This window comes from Thermobia domestica, chromosome 8, assembly GCF_964235325.1.
Source record: "Thermobia domestica chromosome 8, izTheDome1.hap1.1, whole genome shotgun sequence".
Lineage (NCBI taxonomy): Eukaryota > Metazoa > Arthropoda > Insecta > Zygentoma > Lepismatidae > Thermobia > Thermobia domestica.
This window is the reverse complement of record NC_137461.1, coordinates 27,099,754-27,117,419: the sequence shown is the minus strand read 5'-3', so window position 1 is coordinate 27,117,419 and position 17,666 is coordinate 27,099,754. Positions and strand designations below refer to the sequence as shown.

The 17,666-nt window shown below is 36.1% G+C and overlaps 1 protein-coding gene across 1 annotated transcript in view; it reads right to left on the bottom strand.

Annotated features, from left to right (window-relative positions):
• Positions 1–17,666, bottom strand: part of LOC145691598 (uncharacterized) — a 91,929-nt gene that overhangs the window by 55,160 nt on the left and 19,103 nt on the right. The window lies entirely within an intron of this gene.

Here is a 17,666-nt window from a genome sequence, read left to right as displayed (position 1 = left end):
GGACAACCTATTAGCTATATACATCCAATCTATACATTACATATGGCCAACCTGTACGCGACATACGTATAATCTATATGCTGCATGCAGACAGTCTGTAAGCTACATATATGCACTCTGTATGGTGCATACGGATATTCTGTATGCTGTATCTGGACAAGCTGTGTGCGACATAAGGAAAATCTGTATAATACATACGTACAATACGTATACTGTATCTAGTCGTACGTATGGGGCACAAGTACAATATAGATGCTGTCTCGGGGTTGAACGCAAGAAACATACGTACAGAACGTATATTGCATACTTCTTGAAATCATGCTCCGTCCTGATAGTCAGTGTATGTCGTCATTATTAACCCACATGCTACATACGACCCTGACGTCACAAAGCTAGATATTACCTCCGTATATACTTGTTACTGCAGATAACGTCACACGAATGACGTCATTGCACTTGTGCAGACAGTACGTATAATACATACTTTTTCAGCTATACGTTTGCTGCAGGATGTTATATACGGTTGTACGTTAAGTCCAGAAACTACAGGAATTACGAATGTAACCTACGTTTTTAAGTATGCCACCTACATTTTTTTTTCTCAGTGCATAATTCGTAGATGTTCTATATATAAGAGTCGGCCAAGAGGTATCGCAAAATATACTGTTCTTTAGTAATGATAAGCACTATAGGAATTACATTTTATAGGTAGAAGCATTTGTACTTTGGTCCTTTTGAAGGGACACGGTGGTTCAGTGGAAGAGCCCTCCTCTCTGGTTCGAGACGTCTCTAGTTCCATCTCAATACAAGTGAGCGGCGTTCTCCCGGTTCCTACCACATTCTCATTCCACCAATTAATTCATAATTCGAAATTATTGACTCTTTCCCATATTTTAGCTCAAAGGACATGATTGTGAAAAGTAAAAGTAGAAATTTCATTTCATTGATCCTTTGGAAATTTCATTCAATATGTGATCCATTTGCTTCACTGCACTACAGACATTTTCTTTTCCATGACACAGATGCACATTCATAAATCTTGGTCATTACGCTCATTTTTCGTACGCACACTGAACTAGTTCGCCATTTTTAAATTGTTTCCCACGCAGATGAGCCTTCAGTTCTTGAAACACATAGAAACCTGATGGCGTTAGGTTTGGACTCTATGAATGTTATGCCATCGCTTTCCATCCTAGTTTGCGAAACATTATCACATACGTTGTATGTGACCTACATAATCTCCTTTGTTGGGATTCGTGGAACCCAGCGATTACAAATTTGTATGTTTCAACCCTTGAATTAGCGTTACAACAGATGATTTTGCTATAACCATACGTTCCATGACTTTTCTCGTAGTAATGAAACTGTCTTTTTTGTGAATTCTTCAAATGACTCATTCATTTTCATTGGTTCTGACTGTTGAACATCCACCTGATCGTAGCTAGTCCACCTGACGCTGCAACAATCACTCCCAAACCTCTGAAAGCCATCGACAATTATTACTTCAATTCATTGTATTGTTCCTATAGAACAACTGCTTAGTGTGGATCGATGTTGCTCAGTTCCCTCCGGATTTTTACAGAAATTCGATGACTGCACGTTCGTGTGGCAGCGTATCACGTTGATCATTCATGATAACTGCTTACTGTGAATCAATGTTGGTGAGTTATCTGCGAATTTTTACAGAAATTCGATGACTGCACGATAATGCAATAGCGCCTTACGTTGATCAACGGTAGTGACTTGCCTGTAACAGCATGAAATATATATTAGGTAGAGGTTGGATGGTAAAGGACCAATGCTGCTATCAAAAACAAAATGTATTCTTATAGCGCTTATCATTACCAAGCTATAGTGGATTGTACGTTACTTTTTAATAGACCCTAGTTTATATGGGAAAGCTGCTCAGTTAAGACCACTTCTACATATATTTCGTACACAGCAGAAATGAAACATTAAAGCGAGAACAAAATGGTTGAAATAATAAATCCAACAAATTAGCATTTATAATACATATTTATATTACTCAAAATCTCATGCAGTAACTTTATATTACAGAAAAAATAAAACTAATGTCGTCGATTCATTTAAGGAAACCAATTTTGTAAATTGGAACAGTTTCAAAATCAAATGAATATATTCTATTTGGAACTTAATATTCCTAACAAAAATTTAGTAATGGAAACTTTCATTCCGTTTAGTAATGAGAGCAAACACAAATGTTGCGGAGTGAACAGATCTTACATATAATGAGTAATTGAAAGAAAAAAATAAAACTATGATTCTTAATATACAATTGAAATCCATCTTTTCTAAAAAAAATCTTAGGCTCCTAGGTTATTGATGTGTGTGGTGTGGTGGGCAAATAAAAACATGATTTTAATATTATCAGTTCGTATTATCCTCAAGATGTTAGTCCACCCCCTGTCTTTCTAATGTCGTAATTCCATTTCTATTTTTACTTTTTCGGATAAACGGCACCTGAACGGGACGTCTTATTATCTCCATGATCTTAAAATACACTCAATAATTAGTCAAGTTTCTAGCTCAGCAAGCCACTATCGCACTTTAGATCTCTCAACAACTGGCGTTTCATGGTTGAATGAACTCTCAATTTTTCCTAAAATCAGCATTGCAGCCTTCTGTCTTAAGATAAAAATTTTTAAATCTAAATTTTTAACAGAGTAAGGCGATATTACTAATAAGTTTAATTTCGAGAGTACACAAAGTAATACGAAGTATAAAGCACATAATCTATAAACAGGATTCAATTATATTAAACTATGATTAAAGAATATAAGATGCGTTACGGATAAAAGCAAACTCGCCGACGAGCCTTTTTCATTATTATTATTATTATTATTATTATTATTATTATTATTATTATTATTATTATTATTATTACTAACTTACTAGTAATGGCAGGAGACAAGATTTGAAACTTAAGTCTTTTATAAGCTTCCGAAGTAGTAGTTAATTCTTGAGAGTGGCATCTTTCTGGACTATCTTCGCAAACGTGAATCAGTTTTATCAAAAACAGCTCAGGTGATTCTGCTTATATTTCATAAATAAATATTTAAATTCAATAACCCAAGAATAATGTGTAAAACAAATTCTTATATAAAAATTATGCAGGAAAGGTAGTTTCCTCTCGGGAATAAGTTTTTCTTTTTTTAATTTTTTTTCTCTAATACGACATGCGATTTTATTGATAATTTCTTCAACTTGCAGAAATAGCTGTGTTGTTTGGGGTTGCAATACATCAAGTTTACGTGAGGTAAAAGGAGTAAATTCTACCCCATGTTCCACGTTTGAACATTCTCATATAAAATAGTTTTCCAGTGAAACCCAGTGAATAAATTATTCGATTTTATTAAATCATGTGTACATTTATCTTCTTTATCACATTCGAACAATCTTCATTTGTTGCAAATGAAAGTAGTAAGGTAAACAGGAGCAAATACCCAAGACTTTGCGATTTCCATATTTTAAATAATATGATAAGAAAATAATGTTCTGTGAAGACGTTCGCCAAAATTACTAGAGTTTGACGTAATAAAGCGTATGGTTTGTTTCCGGCTTAACAAACATCCCAATGCATGTAGTTAAAATAGAACAAGGTCCCTTTATTTTCCGAATATTCGGAAAGTTTTTACGCGATAACTTTCGTAAAACGTTTTCGCTTCTGAACAATATGGTGTATATATGTTTCTTGCAATTTACATTAGTGAAGAATGGGTATTAATTTGCAGAAATCATGGGTAGGTTATCCAGCTGGCACTTGAAATACTTCAATGGTAACTTTCGTAAAAAAAAAAAAATAATAATAATAATAATAATAATAATAATAAAAAATAAATAAATAAATAAAAAATCATGCAATATGTGCATTGTAGTAGTGTATTATTTCTGGCCACAATTTCCTTGAGTTTAAAATCAAGCAAGAATGAAGAAGTTATTCTTTTGAACATGATTTTAAAATAAATTTCGTGATGATAAATTATATTTAAAAAAAAGTCAAAACATAGGAATCACAAAGAAGAATACTGCACGTAATCAAAATTATATTCGATATCACGCCACTGAGGGGGGGAGGGCGATCGAGCCGGGTGAGGCCCCTCGCTACGCCACTGCCTCAAAACATAATCATGGGATATTAGACTAAAAAGTGGCAGTGTCAGAAGAAAATCGGCGATGCTTATTACAGTAGAGTCCCGATTATCCCAGCTAATGTGGACCGGATCTAACTCGGATAAGCAAAACTTCGGTTAACACGGATGTATTCATAAAAATTGTACATTGATATTGTTTATTGATTATTTCTCTTTATTATTACTGTATTTATTAGTTATATTGCACATGCAGTACAGTACCTACAAACGTGCATAAGAAATTAGCTATTTTCTCCAGTCGCCAACGGTCGCTTTACCAATCACATGCTACCTTTCTGATATCCGATCCTTTAATATCTGTAAGCTTATCTTCTAATGATAAAACAGCACGTTTTCTTTTTCCAACCATGCTTACAAACAGTCAAGTGAACTAGGAAAAACACCCACCGCCGCTCATACTGCTCTGTTATTAGACAAAATAGCCTACGTCTTTTGTGATTTCCGCGCAAAAACCGATACTCAAGACGCGCAACAATTAAAGCTCGCTGGCCTAAATGTGGCAACGTTGGGAGGGGTCATTATCTTTACGCTAGCTTCATTTTCGCTTAATTGTTGAAATAAAAGTCTGCAGACTACTTATTGTTGAAACCAGACTAGTTTTTAAAAGATATTTTTCTTGTTTAGATTAAGCTTGGATAACACGAAAATTCGATTAAGCGAAACTGGGATAATCCGGACTGTACTCTATTATTATTATTATTATTATTATTATTATTATTATTATTATTATTATTATTATTAGTAGTAGTAGTAGTAGTAGTAGTAGTAGTAGTAGTAGTAGTATTAATAGTATGAATTATACTTCCTACTGTTTGCTAGATTAATATTCGTGTGTAATTTAGCATTTTAAAGCAGTCCTTTTTTTGAGGGGGGATTTCCACGTGTTGGGGTAAATGTGTTAGCACACTCTAGGCAAAATTCTGCTGGTTAAAATGTACACAAAAATTTCTGATATGCGATATTGATATTTATAAAATATCACCAAAAATTATTGGTTGTCCCCTAGTAGGTCCTATTAAAGTAGGCTACAACCTCGAGGCGCAATGTCGACTTTCCTTCACACTTTATCCAGGCTTAGGACTGGTAGTGTAATGGTAGTGTATAAATTCTTAACTTTACATTGGCGTGCTTAAATGTAAAAAAATGCAGTGTAAATATATTGTCATCATTAATTTCATTAAATAAATAGCAAGTGCAGGGATAATATACTCCCTTTGTCAGTTATTAGTTTCGTTTAAACAAAGACTAAACGTACACAAAGTATTTCAATTTTCATGTGAGGTGTACTTTTACTGCATATAAAATTAACCCACAGCTCCCGAAAAATCAGCAAACAGTCCTTCATTTGCAGGTAAACTTGTTTCGTCATATATACTCCGCTAGGTAAGTTTCCAGTCTCGAAACACTCATTCTTTCCACTCGCTCTCTACTGTCGTGCTTCACTTTAGCCCAGAAACTCTCTATATTTTGTGTATGAATTTGGTTGTTTTATGGATTCACGAAATTTATACTATGGTTAATTAGCCTATGTCATGAGTATAGCCTAGGTTTCTTAAATTACTGTAACCACGCCAAAAATCGGTTATAATGGTGGATCCTTGCTCGACGTTATTTAGAGTAACATTTTCTAGTGATCCAGCATCTCTTCTCTCTACTAACTACATGAAAGTCCGTCGTGCCTTCTTGTCGATTCCACCAACAACCCAACGAGTGTGCATTAAACGTCCGCTATTATATTTCTTTTTACAAAAGGCACTTTCGTTTCATGCTAATGGTAATGTTTCTTTTACGGAGATGGATTCATAGTCGTTGCAATGTGATGTGCATGGGCACACCCTAATAAAATACTGTAGTTTCTTTCCTCCTCTTCATTTGCCATACATTTTAAAATTATAACTGTGATTTCTTAAAGTAACATTTTATGTTTTCTAAATCCACTTAAAGCTAGATCAAATGAGCACGTAAGTACGTTATAGGGTCTAGTGAGATGGAGGGTTCCTTAATTACCTTTGTGCATACCCATATGAAAAATTCTGGCTACGCCTATGGATGGAAAGCACTTCAGCTGGTCCGTGTCTAGCGCGCGCCCATTAGGTGGACGAGGCCCCGGGTTGGATTCCCGATAGGAGATTTCTGAACGATAGTGGTTCGGATTCCACGTTAAACTGTAGGTCCAAGTCTCATATAGCCTCGCTGCTAAAAAAAAGAAAAAAAAGAAGGTTTGAAAAGTTTAAACTCAAGGAAATTGTGGCATATTTGAGGCATCAAAAATAATATACTGTACTACAATGCAAATATTGACCAGATTTTTTTTTTATTTTTTTATTTTTTTATTTATTTATTTTTTTTTTACGAAAGTTACCATTGAAGAGAGTTTCAAGTGCCAGCTGGATAACCAACCCATGAGCAAATTAATACCCATTCTTCACTAATGTAAATTGCAAGATATATATATATATATATATATATATATATATATATATATATATATATATATATATATATACTATATTGTTCAAAAGCGAATACTTTTTACGAAAGTTATGGCGTAAATAACTTTCAGAATATTGGGAGAATAAAGGGGACTTATTCCATTTTAACTGCATGTATTGGGATGTTTGCTAAGCCCTAAACAATTTATACGTTTTATTATGTCAAAATCTAGCAATTTTGGCGAACGTCTTTACAGAAAACTATTTTCTTATTATATTATTTAAAATATGGATATCGCAAAGTCTTGGGTATTTGCTCTCGTTTGCCCTACTACTTTTAATTGCAACAAATGAGGATTGTTCGAATCCGATAAAGAAGATAAATGTACAAATGTTTTAATAAAAGCGAATAATTTATTCACTGGGTTTCACTGGAAAATTATTTTGTATGAGAATGTTCAAACGTGGAACATGGGGTAGAATTTACTCTTTTTACCTCAAGTAAACTTGATGTATTGCAAGCCCAAACAACATAGCTATTTCTGCAAGTTGAAGAAAGTATCAATAAAACCGCATGTCGTATTAGAGAAAATTTAAGAAAAAAAGAAAAACTCATTCCCAATAGGAAACTACCTTTCCTGCATATTTTTTTATATAAGTATTTTTTTAGGGTCTAGGTCAAAACCCCCACAGCCAAAACCCCCACACTCAAGAAATGTTAAAACACCCACACAAACGGTCATAACCCCCACACAAATGGACAAATCTCCCAAAACGCACGAACGGTCAAAACCCCCACAGCCAAAACCCCCACACTCAAGAAGTGTCAAAACGCCCACACGATCGGTCATAGCCCCCACACAAATGGACGAAACCCCCACAAAATCGGACAAATTCCCCACACTCTGAAATGATCGTCATTCCACGTCTTTGTTGTGGCTCTTTATGACGCCCAAGAAGAATAGTTGCAACATCAGTTTAATTGGAATAAAAAATGTTATTAAAAAGTACAAGGGCAATACATGCAACCAGGATCATTTCAGAGTGTGGGAGATTTGTCCGATTGTGTGGGGGTTTTGTCCATTTGTGTGGCAGTTGTTACTATTTCTGCATGTGGGAGTTTTGTCCATTTGTGTGGGGGTTTCGTCCGTTTATGTGGGGATTGTGACCGTTGCTATGTGTGGCTGTTTTGTCCATTTGTGTGGGCGTTATGACCGTTGGAGGTTATGACCGACTACCAGTGTGGGGGTTTTGGCTGTGGGGGTTATGACCGTTCGTGTATTTGGGAGATTTGTCCATTTGTGTGGGGGTTATGACCGTTTGTGTGGGCGTTTTGACATTTCTTGAGTGTGGGGGTTTTGGCTGTGGGGATTTTGACCGGTTCCATTTTTTTACACATTATTCTTGGGTTGTTGGATTTGAATATTTATTTATGAAATATAAGCAGAATCACCTGAGTCGTTTTGCATGATATCCTGTTCAACTTTTTACTAATCAGATTAGGAATCATGTCGCAGCCTAGATAGAACATTTCAGGGGACCTATATCTTTCTTATAGGTCGAAGTTTGCGCATGACTGCCATAAGTGATGACACTATTATATCTGACCCACAATATCATCTGTCATTTACTAAGTATAACTTGACCCACAATATCATCTGTTATTTACTATGTATAACTTTGCTGCTGTCAATTTCGATCTGGCTCAACCCACTTGTTTACTCTTGCTGCCGTGAAAGCGCGTAGAATTAATGCTAGGTTGCAATTTCAAATGCGTACTTGAACTTCTCCAATCAGTTAGTGTGGTTATTTGGCGTGATATGGCAACAGTGGAATGCTTTGAAGAACATGAAGGCATCAGCAGCCAATGGCAAGCGGATTCTCTTCTCCTGTCTTCTACTATAGATGATAGTGCTACCTGATTGAAAGACGGTTCATACATCGACACAACTATAACTACAACGTGATTCACATGCACTACAGCGCCTTTCATGTTGATCAGGTGTCCTTCCAGGTATAATGCATCTGGTGTAAGTGAGCGAAAGCTACGTATATCCTTAGTCGAAATCGTTAAGTTGATGTCCATTTGTGATGTTATGCAATCACGCACAACAGGCATAAAATATTACACATTTAGGGCCTTATGCAGAGTCGTTTTGACGTCTGATTAAAGCCATACTACGAGTTTGACTAACGGATGGTTATAAAAATTGTATTCAGAGTCTCTGATTAGGACGTCGTATTTGACGAAGTTAATCACATGTGACTAATTAATGTAGAGCAGAGGCTAATCTTTTACCCACGGTTTAGTGTGCGACACAACATTTTGGATTTCGTAATTCATCTATTTTCATGTTTAAAGACTACGCATGCGCTCATCTACTTTTCCGTAGTTGCCATATTTATTTTTTCACCAATGCATTGGGGTTGTGCAAGTTAATCATACCCAAATCATCATTTTAGTTGTACTTAAAGTAGACTCTGAACTTAAAGTAGTGCACCTTCCTTAGTAAAGATCTAGTATGCCATTAACTAGTCCGAGAAAAACCCACGATTAACTCATTCTCTCTGAATACCGCCCTTAGATTCTAGTTACAACATCGGCTTCCCGCCAATTCATTCAGTGTTCAGTGATGTTACCTGTTAGGCTTCTTTTTTGCATATTTTAAACATACTTTTACGTTCAAGTACGTTTGCGAATCACTTGCGAACCTATTATACATTGCTGATTTTTTTAAAACAACGAAGGTGTGCGACTTCCTGTATGAAGTTCAGGACCGCTAGCTCGAAATAACTCGTGTTGAAATGTATTTTCCTATGGGTTTGACCAGCTCTAGTTCTGAAACCATGGGCCTTTTTTCACGGGTTCATATAGGTTTTAGTTTCTTATCTTGATGTGAGAAATCACTGCTTACAGTCAGTTGGTGTGTTTCATGAAGTCCCTATGTATACAGGACGCGCCATTTATCTTAAAAACATCTTTGCAAATTACAGGAATGCTGAAATTTGTATCCTGCAAATATCGAGAGAATGGCTTTGTTTGATATACTTTGTAATAATACCGGATTAACAGTACTGACAACCTAATCGGCTTTTGCCAAACGCACAATTACGTAGATGGTTTTCAAAGACGCCATAATGCCGTTTACAGCAACTTTATATCTACCTTGGTATAGTCGGTAAGACTGCTTAGAGTTATGTGATTGAGTGTACTTATTGTAATTATACTACCAGAGACTGTTGATGTGACTTATAAAGGGTATCCAATAACAAACGCAATTTTTGAAATACCCGCCACTTTTGTTGTAGCAAGTTGGCAGCACTGAACCTTATGTGATTTTCATCTCTTGTCTTTGTGCTTAGTAGACACGGTATAGTGTTACTTTCAGAAAAAATGTTGCGAGGTCACACTTAGTATTCGAAGGGGCACATATTATTTGCACACTCTACTATACTACTTGTTATTGTATCATAGAAGTATTATTTTAGCCTCCTACAGGAAAACACTCTCAGAGCTTGTGGGACAGTGTCCCCAAAAAATATGTCTGGAAGAAAGACTGGCCACGGAGCGCCGAATAGTGCATCATTGCCAGCTGTTTTCTGTAAGGGTAAGAATGGAGCGCTTCACGGGGAAGCAGGGTGTTGTCATACTTCGTTCCATTCCTACCCATGCAGAAAACAGATCCCCATAAACATTCCGATAGCGGGCCGCCGTAGGCCCATCGACGTGCGAAAGGCGGGACACTGGCGGACGCCGCCGCCGGGCCACCTGCTCGATTACAATAATTATGCCTTCGTCCCGCCCGCGAGGTATCCGCCAAAATCCCGCTGCTCCCCCCGCCTTTAGCCGATACCCAGCCGCTGAAATCCACCACGTATTTCCCCATGTGCAAGACGTAATCGGATCTACCGTATGTCACGTATGGTGAGGATCGATCAGTTTGTCTAATTATATAGCAAAACAAATATACAAAAATATTTCGCGATTTAAACACTATTAAAATATTAAAAAAAATAACTATTTATAAACACTAAACTGAAATCTAGTGCAGCCTAGTATTTAAGACAATCAATTCGTCGGAAAATTTCATAGATCTGCTGAAAGACGGGAAAATGTTTAATCCCCATGATTACCGTCCTAGGGATCGAATTTTGCCGAACGATGTCTTATCAAGTACATAGACTTCAAGAGGAACATATATATCAAATTTCAAGTTCCTAGACCCAGCAGGTTTGGAGATTTAGTAACAACGAAGAAAGATTAAAAAAAAATAATTCTACCTATCTTCAGGGACTTTATTCAGAAAACCTCGTCTTATTTACAGTACTGGTTTGAAGCACATTTATACAAAATTTCAAGTTTCCGGTGCTAACGGTTTCAAAGATCCAATGCTATAAGGTTTTGTAAATTTAAATTTTTATTCATTTCTAAAAGATAACTTCATATCACTAAAATTATAGTCAATTTTATAAATTAACTATAATTTGAAATTATTTAATTTCTAATTATAGTTAGAAATTATAGTTAATAAAACTACACCAACCATTAAATATTTGCTTTATTTCTCCAGCTGATAGTACAATTTTAAGATTGATGCTACCAACTTCATGGTTAGTAATAGAGAGACTGTTAGTAAGTTAGAAGATCATTAGATTCATGCAAAAGGTTCATTCCTTAGTTAGAGAGTTCCTCCTGAAAAAATAAATAAATTTTAGGTTCCACAAATATTGTTCTATGTTTAACAACTATCTTGTTAGATATTTATTTGATTGCTAATTTTCTAAATATCTGTTAGTTGGTTGATTAGAATGTTTATTTAATTAGAAGCTTTGGCTGGTTGGTTATCTATTCAATGTCGAGAAGCGGAAACTACTGGTCAAAGTGTGATTCCAATCCTTACTCGAGTTTTTATCCAAGACAAGCAACCCCACTAGAGATCCGAGATACAAAAGCCACAAACGATAGTGAGTTGGCCATAAGAACTGCTAAATTAAACTAGTTCATGCGTTAGTAAGCCTAAGCATTAACGAGTATTACATTTAAAATGTCCAGAGAAGTAAGATAATGTTAAACTTATAATTTCACAGCTTACTTAGTCCAAGCACCTCAATAATGTTAGATTTACAAAGTTAAAACCATTGTCCAAAGTATAAGAAAGTCTATATCTAGAATATCACTGCAATCTATTACAATCAATAAGGTGGTGATTAATTTATGATAGCATGATCTATTCGATCATGATTTAGAATAAAATATGTAGTAACTAATTAGTTTCTAACAGAGAATAATTCTGGTTCTTTTCTCCCCGTGTAACAATTTTCTAATCAGTAAAAATTTGTGCACAAATTAAACATAAGTTTCTTACAAGGCTGTTTATATTCTTTATTATAAATTAACGAGAAAAAATGGTTCTTGATTGGTAGAGAAAACAAATTATTTTACGTTATCTATGATTTCAGTTGGAGTAGCAGTCTGAAGAAGGAAGTGATATACTTCCGAAACTGTAACAATTCTCGTTAATTTATAATAAAGAATATAAACAGCCTTGTAAGAAACTTATGTTTAATTTGTGTTTAAGATGGACACAAGGCCTTTTTATAAAAGTATCTAAAAATTTGTGATAGTTAAGAGGTGAGTTAGCAGCAACGAAAAAAGAATATTTCATGTAATGAATATATCAAGACATTCAGAGCATAAACACAACAGCAAATTCACTTGCTGTGTCATGAGCACAAACAATTCAATCACAATTAAAATCGTAACAAAAATTTAGTTTACGTGAAGTTTACAAGAGTTTGATATGATTAATTGGAATTTTTATTGATTTAAAATGTTAAAGTAAATAAATAAACAAATAATGACAAATTACGGTTGCTACTTTATTCATGTGCATTGTTTTTTTTTTTTTCAAATTCAGATCATGCTTACAAGAAATATGGTAACCAAAAGTAGGCTGGGACAAAGGAGTATCAAAGGGGATTGAAAAGAAGTTCTTATAATAGACCGAATAATTGCATCATTTGAGAAGACTTGACTTTCGAGATGTGTTGCAGAAGATTATGAAGACTGGAGACTACTTGTAATCTGCGACGCTACCGATAAATTGTATACCACAATATGATCTTTATCAGAATTGCGGGAAAAGAAGAAAAGTCACAACTAATACAGTCCTCCAATGAAAAAGTTAACTATTCCTCGTCTGGAGTTATTGAAAGCTACTATTGGCCCAAGGTTTGCTACTACGGCGAGGGAAGCATTGGATGTTAAGAGCATACCAATTTACTCTTGTACAGATTTTCCAACCCTTCTAGCATAGATTAAGTAAAATATACCTTGGAATACCTATGTCTTGAACCAAGTGCGAGAAATAAGTAAATGAAGCGAGGTGTTGGAGATCTGTGAACCATGAATCCAGCTGATCTAACATCACGAGGATGTTTACTCGAACAACTGATTGTATGATGATGATGGAGGGTCCAGCATAGCTGAGATAACTAAAAGTAGAGTGCACGGAACGAAAGTACATTTACAAGAACGAGTTCATCGCTGAGGAAAGAAAAGCAACTATTGTATCAACAATGACCAATGTCAAGAAAGAAGACAATGACTGGATTAACATCATTTATCGAGATAAGAACGGATAATTCGTATGATAGATTGGGTTCAAAGATTCAACTTCAATTGTCGTAATCCAAAGGAGAAAAGATGAGGAGAAATACTAATAGCATAAGTAGTGGCTGTTGGCAAGACAATCGAACAAATTGTTCAAAGAGAATCGTTTCAAGGGGAAGAAAACTAACAATTAAAGTCAGTGTGTCCATTTGAAAACAAAGACCAGATTATCAGGCTAAATACGAAGACAGTGAAGCTTTCGTACTCAGAAGTATTCCGTTATCCTGCTGCATTACCCAATGCGCATTCATTACTTGGAACTTTGATTCATGATAAACACGCGGTGGCCTGTCACGTTGGAGTACAGGATCTGCTGAGACTTGTTAGAGAACAATTTTGGATCTTGAAAACAAACCATTCGATTTATAGTGAAAATATGTGCCGTTTTCCTAAGAAACGGTGTCAAAAAGGTGAAGACCTTTCCTGGAATCTTTCCAGAAGAAATATTTTGAGACTGCAGCTTTTGGAAGTCACAGGATTGGTTATGACGGATCCAGTAATACTATGAGATGGATTGAAACGACGGATTTGTATATCCATGCGCAGTGTATAGACCAGTACATGTAGAACTGGTACTTGGATTATCAACTGGTGATTTTGTAGGGACTCTTCTACGGTTCGTTGCGTGAAGAGGACATTTTTCAGTAATTTACAGCAATAATATTACCAATTTTGTTGGTAAAGATTGCTTATTGGACAAACTAAAGATGTAGAAAATAATGGCATTTACTCATAGTCAGGATCATCACATGGAAATTTATTCGACCCACATCAACTTAGTGGAAGTATTTAATTAGACTGATGAGACACCTGCTAAGAAGATTGCTTGAGAAAGTTTCCCTGCCCTGGGAAGAATTCTCCACAATCTTACGCGATAGTAAAGCAGTCATGAATACCGTCTGTTGACCTACGTTTTAGAAGAGAGTTCAGATTTTGTGCCGCTAAGTCCTTTAATGTTCCTTTAAGAGAATGATGAAGTCGGTGTTTTCGATATGAAAGTTATAGAATCAAAGAGTCTGTGACGAAGATTCAAATACTTTCCGAACGTACGGGGAAACTTACCAACGGTTTCCGAAAGGAATATCTGTGAGAATTCCTTCAGGATTGCTTTAGATTGCTCAATCCTACAACCAACCAAGGTATTGACCTTTTTAGGTTTTCAAGTAGATTTTGTCCGTAAATCAGTTGACCATCGATGATCGATACTTGAAAATTATCTCTACATGCTCATGGTCTCTCCTTTTAAAATTAAAAAGAACTAGGCAAATCCTAGCTGGTTATATTGTCTGGGGTTCACCAGTCACATCTTTTTCATATCCTATTGCTTATGCAGTGTTAAATTGTAAATTGTTCATGTATTTGTTCGCTGTATGTCATAATGTTCAATCTTAACTAGCGCCAATCTGGCACCAAAACCATTCATTTGTAAAATGTTACTCCGACGCCACACCCAATTTCATTGCTGTAGTGGATGAGCGGGGAAACAATTTTTTAATGCACATGATTGCGCTCCTTGCCCATTTTTGTTACAGAATTTTTGGCCGCTGCTTTTGCCATTTTGTATTTTTTTTATCCTAACCCTGTTGATGTTCACGTTGACAACATGGCAGTTTGGTACTGCTTTAAAAAGAAAACTTGTAGAGTACCTTTTCTTATACCCACAGCTCATGTAGCCTATAATTTGCAGTCATATTGTATCACTTTTGTAAATTCAGAAAACAATAAAGCGAATGAAGCCTCACGAGGCGATGCACTCGATCCTCCGACTGGCATCGACCAAGCAAGAGCCTCCACCTGGTGACCAGGGGTATAAAACCTGGAAATCAGGTGAGGAGAGCTCAGTTCACGTTGAGAAAGGGTAGTCGGCGGAGCCTGGGCAGCGTGCATGGGGATCTCGATCTCGGATGGTGTTTAGTACGTTGTGGAACTAGCACCAAGTTGAGATGATAAAATTTGTCTAGTCAAACTGAAGGCAGTCTTCGATATAATTTTGAGACCACTTCAGGGCATCTTCCCTTTGGAGATCAAGTCAGAAGAACTACTGAATTATCAGTACCTAAAGAACGGTTTATGGCGCATTGTGATGAAACCGATGAACCTGAATGTAAAAAGGACCTTAAGGCTGTTAGTAGTAGAACTGATAGAACGGTAAAACATCCTGAAAGATTGTCTCTTTTACGGATTGTAAAGTAACACTATCAATTCTTTGAGGTTGGTGGAGTCATTAGTTTCCTCTAGTACTAAGGTGTGAGGATATTGGAAACCGCTATATGGCAACACTGTACGCAGTTTGTTGTTCAGTTATTACACGAAACAGAAGAAGAAAGTTATTTTTCTATGGTAGTGTAATGTCTCTATGTGATTTTATAGTGTATCGTGTAGTGTATGTGTATTTTATAGTGTTTTATAGTATATTAGCTGTGAGTTGCTGTAATAAACAAACATTCACCTCTTAATAATAATTATTTGGTTATTTATTAACACCCGACTTTCTTGTCAATCATTCAATTTTAATAAATGATAAAACACAGAAAGTGCTACTTAGAATAGAACAAAGCAAGTATACAAAAAAGAAGACAAGAAAGTAAAGAAAACAATGCAATATGTGAGGCTAAATTCAGTCGTCGGTTGTTATTGTGTCGCACTCTTCGAATTAGGGACAAGAATAACACAGACGTGCTTCTCATTACGCTCTCCGAGAAAATTCTACTGCCAAGGCTATACGAGTAACATTCAAACAGATTCAGGTAAAGCTGAGGCATAGCGGCACTACTGCCGATGTTTCGTTTGACGTCGTAAGCAGAGGAGAGAATAATACCAGTTACTTATCGGGGTTAGTAGCTCTAGAGGGAGAAAGTAACGGAGTTGAGTTGATTTTGAGTTTAACGTCCCGTTCAGCAACGAGGCTATTTGAAATGTGGATGTACTGATTAACGTGGAATCCGAACCACATGAACTCCTTCCGGGAATCGAACCCGGATCTCCCAGGCCAGAGGCGCATACGCTAGCCGCTTATCCAAGAAGGAGCTCAAAAAAAGTAACAGAGAAACACGAAGACTATAGGAAGTTTTGCAGAAGAGCAAAGTGACAGAAAGACACGGAAAATGTAACGCGTGAAGTATATTGAGTTAAGGTCTCTAGAAGAAAAAGTAAAGGGAAAACTAGTGGAATATTAAAAGCATATTGAGTTAAGTTCTTCAGAGGTAGAAAAAGCAAAGGAAAATTTAAAATAATGTAATAGATATATTGAATTAATAAATGTACAATTGTTCATAAAAAAAAAACTCGTTGAGTTGATTTTGAGTTTAATGTCCCTTTCATCAGCAAGACTAGATGAGGCGAGACCTACTAATTAACGTGAAATCCAAAACACGAGCTCCTGCTGGGAACCGAATCGGGGTCTTTCCGCCAAGGACGCTTACGCTAACCGCCTAATTATGTCCTTACGGTGCCTAATTATGAATTTGACAAGTGTGAACGGGTTATAACAAACAGTTTACGAGTAGTAACTGAACTAAGGATTTTGTGGTTATCAGTTGGTGTAATTTCACAGATTGAGCAACGTGCAAACGTCAAGTTCGTGTGCAAATTGAAGAAAATCTTCTTCAAAGACTTTGATAACATTTAAAACGCTTTAACACCATCAGATGTTATACTCTTCCCAAAGCTAAAAATGGGTTTCAAAGATACCTGTTTGGCCACCGTAGGAGAGATCAAAACCAACGAGACGACTAAACTTTGGGATACACCAGAAAATGACTTTCATCATATGTTTCCAGCAATCGCAAAAGCGGTGGAGTAAATGTGTCGGTGGTACTTTGAAGGCGAAAAAAGTAAATGTGTTTTTATATTATGGTAATAAAGAGATACAACGAAATTCCGGAAAATTTTTGACTGCACCTCGCATGTTACTAAAGCTTCCGTTATGTGTATGACGATTCTTGTATAGGTATGAAGTATACACAATGTTATCATCCTTACCACTGGAGCTAGTAGTTAGCCCGTTTGTCCTTGTTGCGCAGGGCTCCGAATTCGATTCTCGGTGGTAAAGCATTGATGTTAGATTGCATTACTATGATTAGGATTCCATCTCATATAGCCCTTGTATTGGAAAGGAACGCTGAAGAGGCCTCATCCCGCCGAAATTAAAATACCGCTAATTTTACAGTAATTATGTGATATCTTCAAATAGATAAAAGATAATTGAAATATGGAACAAGAGCGCCCTAGACAATATTATTTTACGTCAGGTACCGTTATCACAAGTTACCTAGTGGCTTACAGTTTTGAACCGTTTAGAAACTCGAAAATAAATGCCAATTTTCAAAATGGCTCGAAATCGAAAGCAGATAAGTGAATCGTGACAAAACGCTATCTCATGTATAATTA